Source organism: Sturnus vulgaris, chromosome 5 (genome assembly GCF_052056855.1).
Source record: "Sturnus vulgaris isolate bStuVul1 chromosome 5, bStuVul1.hap1, whole genome shotgun sequence".
Classification (NCBI taxonomy): domain Eukaryota; kingdom Metazoa; phylum Chordata; class Aves; order Passeriformes; family Sturnidae; genus Sturnus; species Sturnus vulgaris.
Genome location: NC_142247.1, coordinates 39805714 through 39822370, shown reverse-complemented (window position 1 = coordinate 39822370; position 16657 = coordinate 39805714). Strand labels below are relative to the sequence as shown.

At 36.3% G+C, this 16657-nt stretch overlaps 2 long non-coding RNA genes across 5 annotated transcripts in view; one reads left to right on the top strand and one right to left on the bottom strand.

Annotated features, from left to right (window-relative positions):
- The window catches only part of LOC148223671 (uncharacterized), an 80019-nt gene that overhangs the window by 48413 nt on the left and 14949 nt on the right, over window positions 1-16657 (bottom strand). The window contains exons 3-4 of one of the 4 annotated variants that reach the window (XR_015803922.1): window positions 7311-7402; window positions 1828-5297 (exon numbers count right to left, since the gene is read on the bottom strand). The exons of 2 other annotated variants lie outside the window; for them this stretch is intronic. This is a non-coding gene — a long non-coding RNA (uncharacterized LOC148223671). Of the gene's footprint in view, window positions 1-1827; window positions 5298-7310; window positions 7403-16657 lie in introns of those variants that run through there. One more of the 4 variants, XR_015803923.1, reaches the window with a different exon arrangement.
- LOC148223672 (uncharacterized) overlaps window positions 1-16657 on the top strand; it is a 63424-nt gene that overhangs the window by 42457 nt on the left and 4310 nt on the right. The gene's annotated exons all lie outside the window — the stretch shown is intronic.

Below are 16657 nucleotides of genomic sequence, written 5' to 3'. Positions count from 1 at the left end.
ATATTAGTCTTTTCCTGGATTTAGGACATAATGTAGAGGAATCTCAATAGGCTGATAGAACCCCTTCACATTCCTGCAGCAGGCAAGGAGAAAATGGGAAGTTAAGCCAGACAACCATATTAAGCCATTGGTTTGTTTGGAATACCTTTTTTGATTATGGGAGCTTTAGCTACCACTATAATTTTTCACTTCAGAGAGAAAAGCTACATATTGAAATAAAATTGTTGCAATGAAAGTCAGAAAGAAACTGAAGTGAGTCATAGTCTAAATTCTCTTAGACAGTATAGAAAAAGAAAAACCTTATGTGAGTCAAACTCTGTGAATACTGATTTAAAAGTCTTGAAAGGTGCTTGTTAAACAGCTAAATGTAGGGACTTGTTAGAAATAAAAGAAAAAAAATATCCAAAACCAATGATAATGAAAAAATACACAAAACTCCCTTAAACAACCAAAGGAAAACTCCCAGCAGTTATTCAAAAGATAAGGTTTGGGTTTGAATGAAGAAAGTAAGAGAAAAGAGAATATATGATGGAGACCTAAATGTCGCCGTTTTGAAGTGTCTAGGAGTGTCTTACTAACATCATTAAAACTTCTAATAGAAGATTTTTAAGCACAGGAAGTCAGGAAGACAGTCGATTCAATGAGGTTCAAAAGATGATACAAGTGCTAAAGAAACACTTAAGGAAGAAATGTGTATAGCGGAACAGCTAAAAATGTAGTGTATTTGTTCTTCTATTGTGTCTCCATAGAGGTTTCCTATTTTTTTTAATCAGGGAACACTTTAGGAACGCTCTCAAATTAAAAGTATCAGTAAATGACTATTAAGATAAATCAATAAAAAGATTAATAAGATATTGACATGAAGAGATGATATTCAGCCAGGAACACTAAAGGTAATCAGATATGAAATCGCTAATTTCCAGTTAAAATCAGAAGGATGGAAAGGATCAATAGGACATCAATTTTAAAAGACTCCAGGAGAGAACTAGGAAAATGAACTGACAAATCTGATTTAACTTCAGGCAAACTATAAAGATTGGAACTCTGTGACTGGCGGGGGGGGGGCGGGGGAAGAAGAGAGAGAGAGAGAAGAGACAGAGAGAGACAGAGAGGGAGATGGGAAAAGGAAAAGAATCAATGGAGATTCTACAGAGAACATACTTTCCATTGAAAATCAATACAATACTCTAAAAAAGTCAGTGGCTACTTTGGGAACATTCCTAGGCAGTTGAGCTTGATTCTATTTACCAATAAACTTTTAGAATATTGTATGGAAGGCTAGTGGCTCATGCCAACTGTCACTGTCCTGTTTACAATTTAAAAGCCAACACAATCCCCAAAGAGCCTTCTCAACATGGAGCCACAGGTTTTGGAGAATATGAAATAAAAACTATGCCCTTTCCTGAGCTCAAGTGTTAGAGAGCAATTGTAAGCACATTAAATATGTTGGTATTAATACATCTGTAAACTTTGAGAATAATGAAGATCTAATTGGTAAAATGTGCATATGTTTACAGGAGTTTAATAAGGTTTTCCATCAAGGTGCCCTACAGAAGTGGTACCAAATCCAAAAATGAAAATCTGTACCTGGAGAGAGTAGAAAGGATGGGAGAAGGACACTGGTTGTAACTCTACACACATAATAAAACAATTCCATGTAGAAATATTTGATGTTATTTGGTGTTATTTGGTGTTATTTGGTGTTATTTGGTTATTCTGGTGGGGTAAAAGATTTCTGAGAGCAGCCAAGAAGGCAGAAAAATTACTATAAATCAATGACTGATAGAATTATTCGGGTTGGAAAAGATCTTTTTCTCCAAAGTAATCTCGAGTAATTGATTCATGTAAGAATTTTATTAGGCCCTTGGGTCTTTAACATTCACTTACAGAGTTCACAGAAATGAAAATTATATTTGCTGTTTTCAATATAACATGTTCAATAAACAATAATGAGGTAATGCCACTTTGGCTTCAAGCAGTTACATACTCGTTATTAAAGCCTAAAAGAGAATGGAAACTGAAAAAGACTATTAAGTATCAACACCTGAAGTACAGCTGAAATGTGTTACATGAAATTGAACTAAATTAAGGAGGAACAAGAGTGATGTACAAAATAGCATTAGAAAATTTCATATTTAAGTTTGCCTTGTGATTATAAGGAAAAGTAAAAACTTATAATAAACAAGTTTAAAATTCTATTAAATAATTACTAAATATTTAGTATTCTATAAATAAAAATAAAAGTTAAATTGCAACTCATATCTAATCCAAAAACTTAGTAAAAATTTGAATAAAATAGTTCATAATCTGAAGGTAAGAATAAAATTCATTCCCATGACCATTGCACAATTAGCAAAGACATTGCTGGACCAAAAATGAACCTCTGCTCCCTCTGGTATTTTTCTTCAAAACATATTTACATGCCAGGAGTAGAAGCATGAGGGAAAGGTCATGCATAAGTCAATTCTGCTTTCTTTTTTGTCAGCCACCACTGTAGGGATTGCTTTGAGGTCATACCTGGACAAAACCCCCTTCAAATATACATTGATTATTCCAATATGCCTCAATTCTTTTTAATTTTATAAATTTGTTTTGGCTTTTTTTTTTCTGTGTGAAGAAATTCCACAGTTAAACTCTGAGTCATGAGAAAGCAATTATTTTTCTGCAATTTAAACTTCCTGGAGATATTTAAAAGATATGTAAATACAGTACTTGTGTACATGGTTTAGTGGTAGACATGGCAGTATTAGGTAGCAGCTGGACTCAATAATCATCAATGTCTTTTCCAATTGAAAAAATTCTAGGATTCTATAATCTATTCCCTGTGACAATAACAGTTATACGAAATATGCCTATTTTGGCTTCAAAACTTACATATTTTGTACAGGCTCGATTAAAAGCACAGACACTAGATAATTGCTTAGTTTGCTGCTTAATAAAATAAGAGATCTAGCATCTGATCCATGCAGCTAATTATATTCCATTATTTTCTTGGTGTATCAGCCACTTTTTTGTAGGAAAACAGGAATGTTTTAATCTTTTTATCATTTTTGTCACCAGTCAGATGATAACTGAACTGTCACAAGCAGTCAATGCTGGAGTTTAAAAACCCCAAGATAAAAAAAAAAAAAAATAATTTGCAACACATAAAAATAGTATTTTTTTCCTATTTTTAGTAACTTTTTTGAATCGAAAGGCAATTTCTTTTATTTCCTTCCTTGTGTTTCCATTTTACTGCAACAATTATTTTCTCATTTCACTACATCTTAAACCGACCAGAGTGTGATGAATCTGTAATCCAATTCAACTGTGTCTACTTCAGAGATATTTTATTAACACCATTATTGTTTTTTTTTTTTTTTTTTAGTTATGGTAGCACTCTATTCATCACATAATTCTCCTTCACTTCATCCTCCCGGAAGCTTCTTCTGACTTCTTTTATCCAGTAGAGCACTCAAATAAAGGAAGTGGTTTCCAAAAATCACAGGCAGAAGTGAGGAAAATGGAAAGGACAAGGACATAATGGTAATATCTCTCAGCCATGAAAGACAAGTGAAGACTTGTCCAAGGACGTACTTCACATCATTACCCTCATCTTACCATAACCATCTGTTATATGTTCCTCAAGAACTAGCTTTAAAACATTCGTATATTAACAATTCAACATAGTTTTAATGATATGCAATGAAATTGCCTAAAACTTTTCCACAGACAAGAAACTTTAGGCTGATATCCTCGCTACTAATAATGTGTGCCTCCCAAATACATTGCCCAAAGAGCATATTCAGCCCATTCTGGTTTTCTTCTCCTAGAGATAACATCTATAATTTTTCTGAGAAGTCAAACTGAGCTAAACTATGGCACCTACAAACTGCCTTGCAACAACTCTTATAATGAGAACAGGAGCATATTTTGCAGTAATAAAAAATGACAGACCAATTACAGTGTGCTTTAACTTTTATAGGTAAATTACACAACAGATTTTATTAGTTCTGAAGTAATGATTGTTATCAACCTGTCCTTTTATTATCTAATGTCTGTTAAACCGGCATTGTTCAGTTGATTAACACCTCCCAACTTTCATAGACAACTAAAATATAAAACATAACAGCAGTAACAACAATTGTATTATAAATGCAGATCTAATACTAATACAAGATGTCATTACTTATACAGTTTTTCAATATTAAAGAGACTCACTTCATGGCATAACAAAGTACTAGAGCAAGTTGGCTTTTTTATTGTTGATATAATAATAAATTAGCCTTAAAATTATTTAATAAGTCACAAAGTCCAATACCTGCCAATGAAAAGTTGTTCTTCTCTATAATATTTTTTTCGGTGCAATTTAAATGATGAAAGTTCTTGAAATATTGCTTTCATTCCCAGAGAAATAGTTTTAAAACACAGATGACTGATCAAAGAACAGGGTACATTCCCTAATCTAGGGTAGTTCAGCTGGTAATAAGAGAATGTACATTCTCCATTAAGGCTTCATTTTGGCTCAGTTCAAATAGTCCAGTGTTAAGTATCTAACTAGTAGGATCACAGAACTTTTGAGATTGCAATGGGCCTTTGGACACTATGGAGTTCAACACCCTTGCACGGAGCACTATCAACTACACCAGGGCACCCAGCTCTCTGTCTTCTCAGGTTTTGAATATCTTGAGGGATGCAAACTACACAGCCTCTGTGAACAGCCCCTTCCAGTGTTGGACTTGTTTATTCTGATAGTAAAACGAAATTTTACTGCTTTTCTATCTCTTGCCTTTTGTACTGTCAGTCGGCACCACTGAGAAGGATTGGCTTCTGCTTCTTCATTCACTCCCATCAAATACTTATAAACATTGCCAAGACCTGCAAACTTTCTTCTGCAAAGTCAACTGTCCTACATGTCTCAGCTCAGCTCCCCTTACATGAAAGGTGCTCCAGTCCCTTAAACATCTTTGTGGTCCTGCACTAGATTGTCTCCACTATGTACATGACTCTTCTGCCAGAGAGCCCAGAACTGGACACACTCAATAGTGCTGAGCAGAGAAGGATGCTCTCTTTCTATGTGCTAGAAATGCTTTTCCAGCTTAAGATGCTGTAGCCCTTTTTTTTCCATTTGTGGGACACTTGTGATTCATTGTCAATTCACTCTTCACCAGGAACACTAGATTCTTTTTTGCAGATGATCAGCCTCCATTGTTTACTGGTGTGTGGATTTATTCCTCTTCAGGTACAGGACTTAGAACTTTTCTTTCATCAACTTCATGGGGTTCTTCTTGGTCCTTTTCTTCAGCCTGTTAAGATTCCTGTGAATGGCAGTCCAACTGTTTAGTATTTAAGCCTCTCCTTGACATTTTATTTTCATCTATAAACTGGCTGAAGCTGAATATTAAAGGTAGACTTACTATCATGTGAAACAGTTAGTGATCTAGCAGGGACCTGCTGAAAATTTGCCCTCTTCTTAATTTAGGTGTTAGTAAGGTAGGCAAGATTTAAGGATGTCAGTTTCTTTGGGCTTAGACCCTTGGATAATTATAAACTAAATGATCCATCACTTACCAAAGATATGGACATAACTTTAGGATCCTACAAGCACAACTACATCTACTCAGACAAATTCCTCTCTTGGGTCCTAAAAGTAGGATTCAGTTTCTGAACAAATATTCATCTCTCATTTTCAGCTGTCCAGTTGTACAAGTTGTTCTCTTAGGGCTGGCAAATACTCTACAGGGTATCAGCAACAAGGGTTCAACATAGCTTTAGAAAGGCAAACAGATACCAAATGGGACAGTTCCACATATCTAAATTGGCACTAAATACAAATAGGCAAATAAATCCTATTTCAAGCATCCAGAGTATCTCAGACTACATGGTAGGTTAGCTGGTATTTTCTCAAATCAGTCTTGAACTAGGCTCTTAAGCTCTGCTTCACTGTTTTGTTGAATGCCAGTCTTGTATTTTGGAATGGAATCTAAAGCCTCTATATTTCCCGTAGGAAAGATAAAATAAGTTTAGGGATCTCAACATAGTGTTTTATGAAACATTTCAAGGAATATAACCCTCACCGTGCAAAAAGGATTCTGATTTCTAATCTCTTACTTGTCCTTAAGTAAGATGGAGTAGACAGAAGCCAGTTAAGTTCTTCACTTGTTGGGTTATAGCATGCTCTCATTTTTTTTGTCTCTTACTCAGTGAATTCCAAATTCTGTTTTGGGATCCTGATGTCAGAGGAAAGTGATAAAATCAGAAATTTGGAAATCAATTTTTATTTGTATGTATATATGTATGTATACAACACGTTCTTCTAGGAAGATAAACATGTGAACTGAACGAACTTTATGGTAAAAAGGGCATTAAAGCCAAGTCTGCCTCACTCTCTGGATGCATATGTAATCAGTAACGAAGGGATGACAGATTTCTAAAGGACAGTGAGAGATCTTTCTGTGGGAGATTGTTCTTGACTGGACATCAGGTGCCCACCAAGTGACTCTCTCACTCTTCCATCAAAAAGACAGAAGGAGTAAATGCAGTAATAAGTTAGTGAGTTGACATATCCATTACTGTCACAGGCAAAATAAATTTGACTTGGGGAGATTAATTTAATTTATTGCCAGTTATTGGTAAACAGATTAGGATAAGAAATAATATTTAAACTAAAACTTCTATCTCCCTTTCTTTCCCCCACCCCTCCTTTCTTCCTCAGCTCAACTCCATTCTTAACTCCTCTGCCTGAGCAGCACAAAGAAAGGGGATTGTCATCAGTTCATAAGTCTTGGTTTCTTTGCTCCTTCCTCCCCAGGCCATTCCCTTGCTCCAGCATTGGATCTCTCTCATGGGATACAGTCCTTCATGAACTGCTCCAACATCAGCCTTTCATTAACATCTTCAGTGTAGGTCCCTTCCACACAGCACAGTCCTTCAGGAACAGACTGCTCAAGTGTGAGTCACTCGTGGTATCTCAAGTCCAGAAAACCTGGTTCAGTGTGGGCTCCTCTCTCCATGGGGCCACAGGTCCTGCCAGGAGCCTGCTCCAGGGCAGGTTTTGTCTAGGGTCACAATCTCCTTCAAGCACCCGCCTTCAGGCTCTGATGTGATGTCCACCATGGGCTGCAGCTGGATGTTTGCTGCAGTGTGAGCCTCCAAGGACAGCAGGAGGACAGCCTGCCTCGCCATGGCCTTCACCATGGGCTGCAGAGGAGTCTCTGCTTTAGTGCATGGAGCACCTTGTTCCCTCCTTCTTCACTGACCTTGGTATCTGCAGAACTGTACCTCTCATATAGCCTCACTCCTCTCTCCCAGCTGCTGCCAGTGTAACTTACCCTAAGTTATCAGAGGGGCGCTGCCACCACTGCTGATGAGCTCGGTTTTGACTAGTGACAGGTTCATCTTGGAGACTACTGGAACTGGCTTCCTGCAACACAGGGACAGTTTCTGGTGTCTTCTCACAGCAGCCACCCATGCAACCTGTCCTGCTACCAAGACCTTGTCATGCAAATGCAATATGCTCTGTTTGCTTAAATCCCTATGTAGAAATAGGAGTCTGCTTCATATTAAGGATCTTCAACATCCCAGTTAAGAAAACAATGATTTTCATAGTATAGCTCATGTATTTATCCTAACCTATTTATCCTAACCATCTTTCTCTAATGTCTTTTTAGGAAGAAAAATTCAGCTTTTGACATAATGTAGGCCACAAATGCATCTGATTTTACCAAAGTAATAGAATTCTGTTAGCACTGGAGAAATTAATCAGGTGAAATGAATCCCATGATAAAAGCTTGGCTATTGTTCATAAAGGAATATTTGCCCCTGGGGTAAATTATCTATTGATTGTCACACAGAAACAAGCTACATATGAAGACAAATGGGCCACAGTATTCTATTCTTACACAGGCTACCTCATCTCCTCAGCTCATACAGAGCCTTTTCATCCTCATACCTTGCAGGCCACAGGATTTGTTCTGTCATATTTATTATACACCTCAACAATAAAAATGTTTGTTATTAAAACAAACTGTAAAACAGCTGTATGAAGCCCAGAGAGAGTGCAAACATATTTTATGGTATTATTTTGAACTCATTTGCTGTGAATGAATCAAGTTGAAGCAACATTTGAATACAGCTCAAGCCAGTAATATGAAAATGCATCTTATTTTCACTTCAGTTGTAATAGCTTCATCGTAATTCTGTTAACCTTGCTGTAATCCAGGGTAACTAAATTAGAAGTTCATCTGCATGCATAATTCATTTCACATTTGATACTGGTCCTGTCACATTATATATTAATGACATAGTAAGCTAAGGACTGGCTTAAGGACTTTGGCTACTTTATCAATTTCGTTTAGAGCTAAATTATCCCTTTATTAATACTATATGTGTATCAGGGCTACGGATAAAATTTTGCTTGAAAGTTAGTCCTGGTTGTCTCCAAACCTTGAGGGTAACCATATTTGAGTGTTAACTACAGGCAAAGTGTCAGAACATATGCAAATGCAAGTGCAGCTGCAAACATGTCTAGTTAAAATGTCTGAACATCTAATGTGTTTATGCTTATGTGATGCATGTCTTCTAGCTATACACCTTAGTAGAATACTTCTGAATTTTGCTTGCAGGAGACCAATTGAGGAAATAAATTGTTGTTCTTGAGTTCAAAGAAAATAGGATTTTCAATCTGAATATCTGTGTAGAGATTCTGGCAGTATAAAACAACGGGAATAGAACACCTTTTTCCAGAGGAAGGGACATGAGATTCTCAGGTCATAAACTGGTGTCTGGATTCAGAGAAAAACAAGATGGGAAAGTGACCAGAACAGATCCAGCTAATACCAGCTATGAAGATGCGATGATGACAAAAAAATTATGCACAAGTAAACTAAATCGTATTGGTTGCTTCTTGGACACAGACACTGTTTGTAAAAGTAGTCAGATCTGATTAGTGAGACCAACAAAGAAGCAATTAAATGAGCCAAACAGAGGCTTGGCTGGTCATTTACTATCAGGACACCTTCAACGGTATTAAAACTCACCCAAATAAAAACCCTCATAAAACTGGAATCCAAAGTATACAACCGGAATAGGAATAAAGCCTATTTGATTAAATTTGAAAGCCGTTTGCCTTACAAATAGTGATGAAACAATTAAATGTACTTGGAGAATTCTCTCAGAATGTAAACTGAGGCAGAAGAGGAAGAATGAGAAGCAATGTTCTTATTTACAGCCCTTTAGATCTAAAAAGAGCACTGCTTCTGCTTTGTGGGCGGAAAAATGACTCTCAAACTTGGATCAGAGGGCCACAAGTTTTGCCTTAGAGATTCCAAGCTATATTGAAGATAAAATCTTCAGTAAAAAGCTGTATCATTGCTACTAGGAATTTTTTACTTATTTAGAGTTGAATTTTCTAAAATCCTTTTCCAACTATTGACTTTTTATTCTTTTCTTAGTTGAAAGCCTTTCTTCTTCTATCTAAACATTTGCTCCATATTTAAGCACCCACACTCTGATCCAGTTAACTTCTTCAATCTCTTTTCTCATAGATTGCTGTATTAGTTTGTTAAGCTATACAGCCAAAGTCTTTCTCACAGCTCTGTGGATCATTTTAGAACTAATTTGAATTTTTACTAATGACTTGTTGAATGGTGGATATAATAGGAATAAATGGTATTCCACCACACGACTTACTGAAATCATGGAGCAAAATAATTCAACTTTTGTAAGATTTTCTGCGGTAAATTTCACCAAGCATTACATAAAATAATCATCTAGCATAATCATCAAATACTTCAACTCACACCTTTTCAAGGCTAAACATTCAGATTTGTAAATGTATACTTTTTAATATGCCACCAGATAAATGTAACAGGGCCCTTTCTAACAGAAATAAAGTAACCATGTCTTCAAGCACTTCAATCACTTTTGTAGCTGTGGTGAACCTCATTATCCATTGAACCTGCAATCTGTACATTTAACCACAATTATTTTTGTAGCATTGCCTAGATTATTTATAAAAAGGATTTATGGAATATAGTAGAGGACACTTAACTAGAAGTACTTATGAAGAGCTCCCTTGCAACACTTAAAGCTTTGGATACTCCAGTAATTAATTTTTAAGATATATTATTTATACCTTCCTAATTTCAAATATTGTGAGTTTAAATCAAGTGACATTTTGTGTTAGGTCAGATACCCTAGAGATGCCAAAATATTATGCACCACAATAACAGCATTTAGTAACAGTGAAACAATAAAATAAAGAAGGTTGTTATTGTCTCATACCACAAACTAATCAATGAACATTCTCATTGGCAGTGACTGGTGCTCCAAAATCATCTTTCATTAAAGAAGATAGTTTCTTCTTATTATGATTATAAATTATTGGGTTTAAGGTCTTTCCCAAAAAAGTCCAGCCTGAAGACTGTCTCTGAGTTATGCTTTATTTGAATCCAGAACCCTCTTCTACCATGATGCTTATCACAGGATAGGACAAAGGAGGTGATCAGCTTCATGAATTGTCTTTTTGAATCAATTGTTGCCTTTAGTGACATAACTACATAGATTATACTTCCAGCTCCTCCTTTTTTTTTTTTTTTTTTTTTCTTGTTTCAAGCTCATGTGTGTTTCTGACCTCATCTGATGCCAGAGGAAACTATGTACTCTAATCCCATTGCTTTTCTACAGTGTAAGAAGATACAGGGGGAGACAGCAGAAAAGAAACTACAAGGCTTCAAGGGCACAGAGAGGCAAAACCAAAAGTGGAGTACCCAACTGCTGCAGGTTCCTTGCTCTGGTAAATTCACATCTGAGCAGGCAATAAAAGGATGTCTCTCCACTTAAGTGAACTGTATGAGCTGCAGTAGTCATCCATGACTGCCCCTATCTTTCCCTACACATGATATAAAATGCCTGAGCTTAGAGTACCCTCACAATGTTTCACCAGTAGTTAAAGGCTGACATTAACTTATGCACTGTGCTTTATCAGGCCAGGAATACATGCATCATCAATGGGTTGAAAATAACTGTCTCTGAATCAGAGCACCACGCTTTTAAGAAAGATAACATTTTTAAATTATATGGAATAATTTCATTATTTCAGACTCATCTGTTCTCTGGATACCTTCATGCTGTACCTAAGGTGAAGACTTCATATTCCCTGTAAATAAGAGGTACACATTTTGCATCCATTATATCTTTTATCTGCAGTATAAAAGTTCCTGTTGCCCTTATGACAGCAAACATTTTGAGTCCTTTTGGGAAGAACCTGAGGGCATCTTCAAGCAATAATCCCCAGACTATTTTCTTTTTTTCCCTACTTGATGTCAATGAAATGGCAAATAGAACAGCTAAATGATACATGCATATATTGTTGCTGATGGATTGGGTACACCACCAATTCCCAGTGCTATCCAGGAGTATCAGCGTGTTTGCCCCAGAGCTCGCCTTTGGGACGACTGAACAAGCAATCAAGGTAGATGGCAAGCTCTTCTGGCCTTGAGGCTACCCTGAGGGCTGCTCTACATAGTAACACAGACCCAGCATCTGGGACTCTGCAGGCGTTCTGTGAAGCAGCCTGTGCTTTCAGAGCTGACGCTTTAGGCTCTTGGCACAACACTTATGTCTTGCTAAACAGTTCACACTTTCAAAGTACTCAGGAAATGATGGCAATAAGCCTGTTCAGCTATGAGATGTGAATATACTGGGCGCAAGTGAGATAGTATTGATGACTATTTCAAAGTGGAAAAAACTAACAGATATAGAGATAAATATTAGATGACTTTGACACAGAGTATAAAGGTGAATGAGAAAGGGCCTGATCCTGCAATGGTGCTATGTATGACTGGTATTGTCTTTGATTTTGACCTGTCAATTTCTTTCATTCTTTTACTTCCTAACCATTAGAAAATGTTCTCCTCTTTATTCAAGTCCTAATTGCAAACTAGCGTCTCAATATTTTTCCTATATATACGACTTTAGGAAGATGTGGAATTGAAAAAAATAATTATAATTTTGCCCCAGTAGATATGACTGTTCAGCAGAATCTCCTCTAGCTGGTCTTATTTGCATGCAATATATGTAGAAGAAAAGTATGCAATGAATTTAATGGCTTTTTTCTTACTCAATATACTAATTTATGGACTTATAAACACAACATAATTTGTTGAATAGTGCTGGAGAACAAGTTTATCAGCTCATTAAAATCTTGACAGTATAAACTGCAATTAACAAAAGGAAACGCAGTGCGTTACAGACTTTGCCATTCAGCTAAAAGTTTCTACCTATTTGCAATAATTTGAAATGCCAGATTGCAAGAGTTTAATTAGTTTAATTGTAGTTCTTGGTGTTCCAGATGAGTTCATACTTGGACAGTATTCTAAATATTTAAAATTCTCTTGGAGAATTGGATGGCATCAAATTGCTGCTGGAAAGCAAGAAGTGGTAATAATGCTATGCAGTGCCACGTGATGGGGGATTTAAACAATCAAAGAAAAGCAACACCCACACATTTTAGATTAAAATTCATTTTCAGCAAATCTCAAAGCAGGGCCTCTTAAATAGCATTTTCAATTAATCCATTATGAATAATCTTAGAAAGGGTATTAGGCTAAATTGTTTCCCATATAATTGTGGGAATTAAGAAGAGATGGAAAGAAGCCCGGAGGAAAGAGACTTGGGGGTGTTGGTTGACAAGAAGCTCAATATGGCCCAGCAATGTGCACTCACAGCCTAGAAAGCCAAACGTGTCCCCAGCTGCAACAAAAGAACTGTGACCAACAAGTTGAGGAATGTGATTCTGCCCTCTGTTCTCCTCTGGAGAGACCCCACCTGCAGTGCTGCATCTACTCTGGGGCCTCCAACAGGAGAAGGACAAGAACCTGCTGGAGTGAATCCAGAGAAGAGCCACCAAGATGATCAGAGGGCTGGACCACCTCTCCTTGCAATCAGGATGAGGCATGGGATATTCAATCCGGGGGAGAAAAGGCTCTTAGAGCAGCTTTCCAGTACCTTAAGGAGGCCTGTGAGAAAGCTGGAGAGGGGCTTTTATTAAGGGTGTGTACCAATAGGATAGGAAGCATGGCTTCAAACTGAGAGAGTAGGTTTAGATTAGGTATTAGGGAAAAAATTCTTGACTGAGGGTGGTGAGGCACTGAAACAAGTTTCCCAGAGAAGCTGTGGATCCTCCATCCCTAGAAGTGTTCAAGACCAGTTTGGATGGGGCTCTGAGCAACCTGGTCTAGTGCAAGGTGTCTCTGCCCATGACAGGGGAGTTGGAACTAGTTGATCTTTTTAACCAAACCACTCTATGATTGTATGATAATTATCCTGTTTAAGCAAGACCATAGCTTAAAATCCTAGGCAAGTATGCAATATTTTAAATATAGAACATCTTTGGTATCTGTTTTAAAGTTTATGACTACATGAACTAAAGAAGTTAAATTCCCAGGGTCTATTAGTTCATGCAGTACCATGAGACATAAATGTATGGATTATTGGCAAGCATCAGACCACAATTTTAAATAAAGAACGATATAGAAATGAACATTACTTTCCTTTTGAATTTGTAAAAAAATACAATGTTTTTGTAAAATATATTTCCACACAAATATGTTTGCTCTATTATAGGACTACTGAAATACAAATTATGACAATGAAGATATAAATTGGGATTTCATTTGGTGAGTAATTTCAAATATCAAATGCATTCAAACAGTAATATTATCTGTGAGGAGATCATGAAAAGCATTAAATTGTCAGTTTGATTGCTGGATTTAACTGCAATGATTAAACCTTTTTCTCCAGTACAAAAACAACTGTAATCTACAGAAAAATAAGGATGTTTCCTTTTCCTAGGGGCATTTTTTTCAATTTAAGAGCAAGCTGATTATTTTGGTACTACAATACTATAATTTTCTATTGCTATCAACAGTTAAGGTGATATTGCCTACAGTTCAAGTAAGTTTTGTCTTTGTTCCAAGAAAAGTGCTTGGAGTTACATGTCAGATTTTTAAGTTCCTATGAAATATGAACTTCATAAGATTCATCTTGTCTCACTGCAATAAAGCTGGTATAAATTAGTGTCTTTCTAACCCAATGAATGCTTTTCATTTTTAAACATCTTTGACTTGTGTCAAGATCTTTCCTCAAAAGGTTAGTATCTGTCTTTTTGTAGCAAAGTGAATATCAAACAGAGAAACAAAAGGAAATTGGAAAAAAAAAAAAGGATACATTTTTGAATGAAGAGGTAGATCCTTATCTTTTCTGTAAATTGAGAAATAAGTGGTGAGTGGGTAGAAGAGACTTGTATGGACTTTTTAGTGCAGTTTGACAGGAAATTAAGCACCTTTATATCTGCTCATCTATCATGCATTCACCTTTATCTCTTGACATGTCCTTAGTAAATGGTGACATTTGGAAACAGTTCAATTAAAGTCATTGTGTTCTGGGTAATGCTGCAAACACTATGTGTGAAATAAATAACTTGTAAATTGCATTGCGTGAATATCACTACTGAAACACCAAGTAGTATCATAACAATAGGATAACAATAGGTATGTATAACAAAGTTGAGTGAATACTGATTAGTCACTTATTTTATGAGAATTCTATGGCCAAAAGCCATTGTAACCTTATTGTTCAAGATGCATAAACCTTATGTCTATGTTAGAAAGAAGACTGAAAAACTACGCGTTTCTGTTAGCTGAAATGCACTGAGAGGTAAAAGAAAAAAAAATTAATACATTCTCTCCCCATAGCTTAGTCTCATCGTTAAAGGCAGAGTTTTCCTGCCTTCATTTTAGTGTTAATTTTTTGAAGGTAAATTCTATACTAGAGGAAAATGTCTCACTCTCTTTTCCTCCTTTTTTCTGTAGCTGAGTTGTGAAATATGTTTAGAGCCATGTTGGGGGAGAAGGGAACCTTTAAGTATTAGTAATTGTACATACATTCTACTCCTCAAATAGATTTCCTCTGCTATGATATAGGTAAGGTCATCTCACCTGCTACACTCAGTGAAGAGCATTGGGTGTATGAATAAAAGCATTATGGACAGTAGTCTGACTAAGGGAATAAAACGGAAATTAAAACGTACTTCAAAATAAAAGTCACAGAGAACACAGCTGTAGATTTTCTAGATCAAAGTATTTTAGGTTTCAGTTCTTTGTAAAAGACTTTAAAACCCTTCCCAGGAGCCGGGGTGGGGAATGGTAGTGGTGGTGGTGAAGACGATGGGGCTATGTGGAAGAAAAAAACATTTTTAAGATACTAAAATGTGGGAAGTGAAATTTTCCAAGTGGCTTACACATTAAGAGTGAGTGTAAATGCAAAAACAAGACCTTTTTTGCCTTTTAATGTTCTTCATTTGGCATATATCAAGATATTTTAGTAAAAGAGGAGTCTATGCCACAGGATTGCTGGTATATTTATTACAGAATCCTTGTAACTTCTCAGACGTACTTAATTCTTGAAGAAGCTTCTATCCAGGTCAAGAATACTATATTAACTGAAATTTTGAACCAAGCTATGCAGAAAACAATATTGAAGAGGTACTTTCTCATCACAGTCTGTAAAGCTGCTTTTGAAAAAAAGGTTTTCAATAAGTTCCTTTTTTATTGTCATTGTCACAGCTTTTTTATTGTCATGTACAGTCAGCTGCTCTCTATTTATGCAGAAGATATAAATCTAGGTTGTTAGAAATAAATGTTATATTGAATATTGGTATATCAGGTATGTATGGTTTGTCTTTTGGTGATCCAGTCTTCCATAACTTGCTATAAATGTGCACTGTAACACTACAGGCATGTCAGGTGCCATACATAATATAAGACTCAAGACTCACACAGCCTTTCAAACAGATTAATGCAATTGTGCAGCATTCCTACACTTTCTTCCCTGATGGGAATTTGATCAAGCTGACAGTGATGGTCACCATGTCAGAGTGAACAGTCAGCACTGGGGTATATATCTACCAGAATAAAACATCTACCAGAGCCTCAGGGTGGTCGTGTCCTTATTGGCAGCCATTCCAGCATAAGCAATCTGTTTTGCTGAGTTGTGGCACACTTTGAAATGTCTGATGAACCGAATCCTTATTACCAGCCAAGAGTCAAAAGACAAATAGGAGCAGCTGATGTGGTATAAAGATCAACACAAATGTGATGTTAAATCATGTGAGCTCTAATGTGAGCACACTGGCAAGTAGGTTCATGCTAACTGTGCAGATGTTGAGGTGTTGAATGCAGATTACACATTGAAGTATCACTTGTTGTACAGTGGTATAACATTTTAACAGTAGAAAAAAACATCAGTAGAAAGTAGGCAATTTCTTTGTTTAAATTTCCTCAATGAATTCATATTATTATTAATAACTTTATGCAAATATACTACAAACTATGTAAGTCCAATGTACATTAGAAATAATATTTATACCAATAACTAAAATACCTCTGCCCCATGAAAAATAAGGCTTATACCCAATTGGTATGAACAAATGAAAACTATAGATCTCTGAAGAAAGCAAATAACCAGATATGTAGACCAAGATGGAGTAAAGAAGACAAACCTCTTAAAAAGAGACAGAGCCAGCGAGTTAATCATCTGCATCACACTTTCTCAACTATAAAAAGAAGGAGCTGTCCTGTGACTTGGACTGGCTTCTTTATTTTGGCAACTAAGTTTG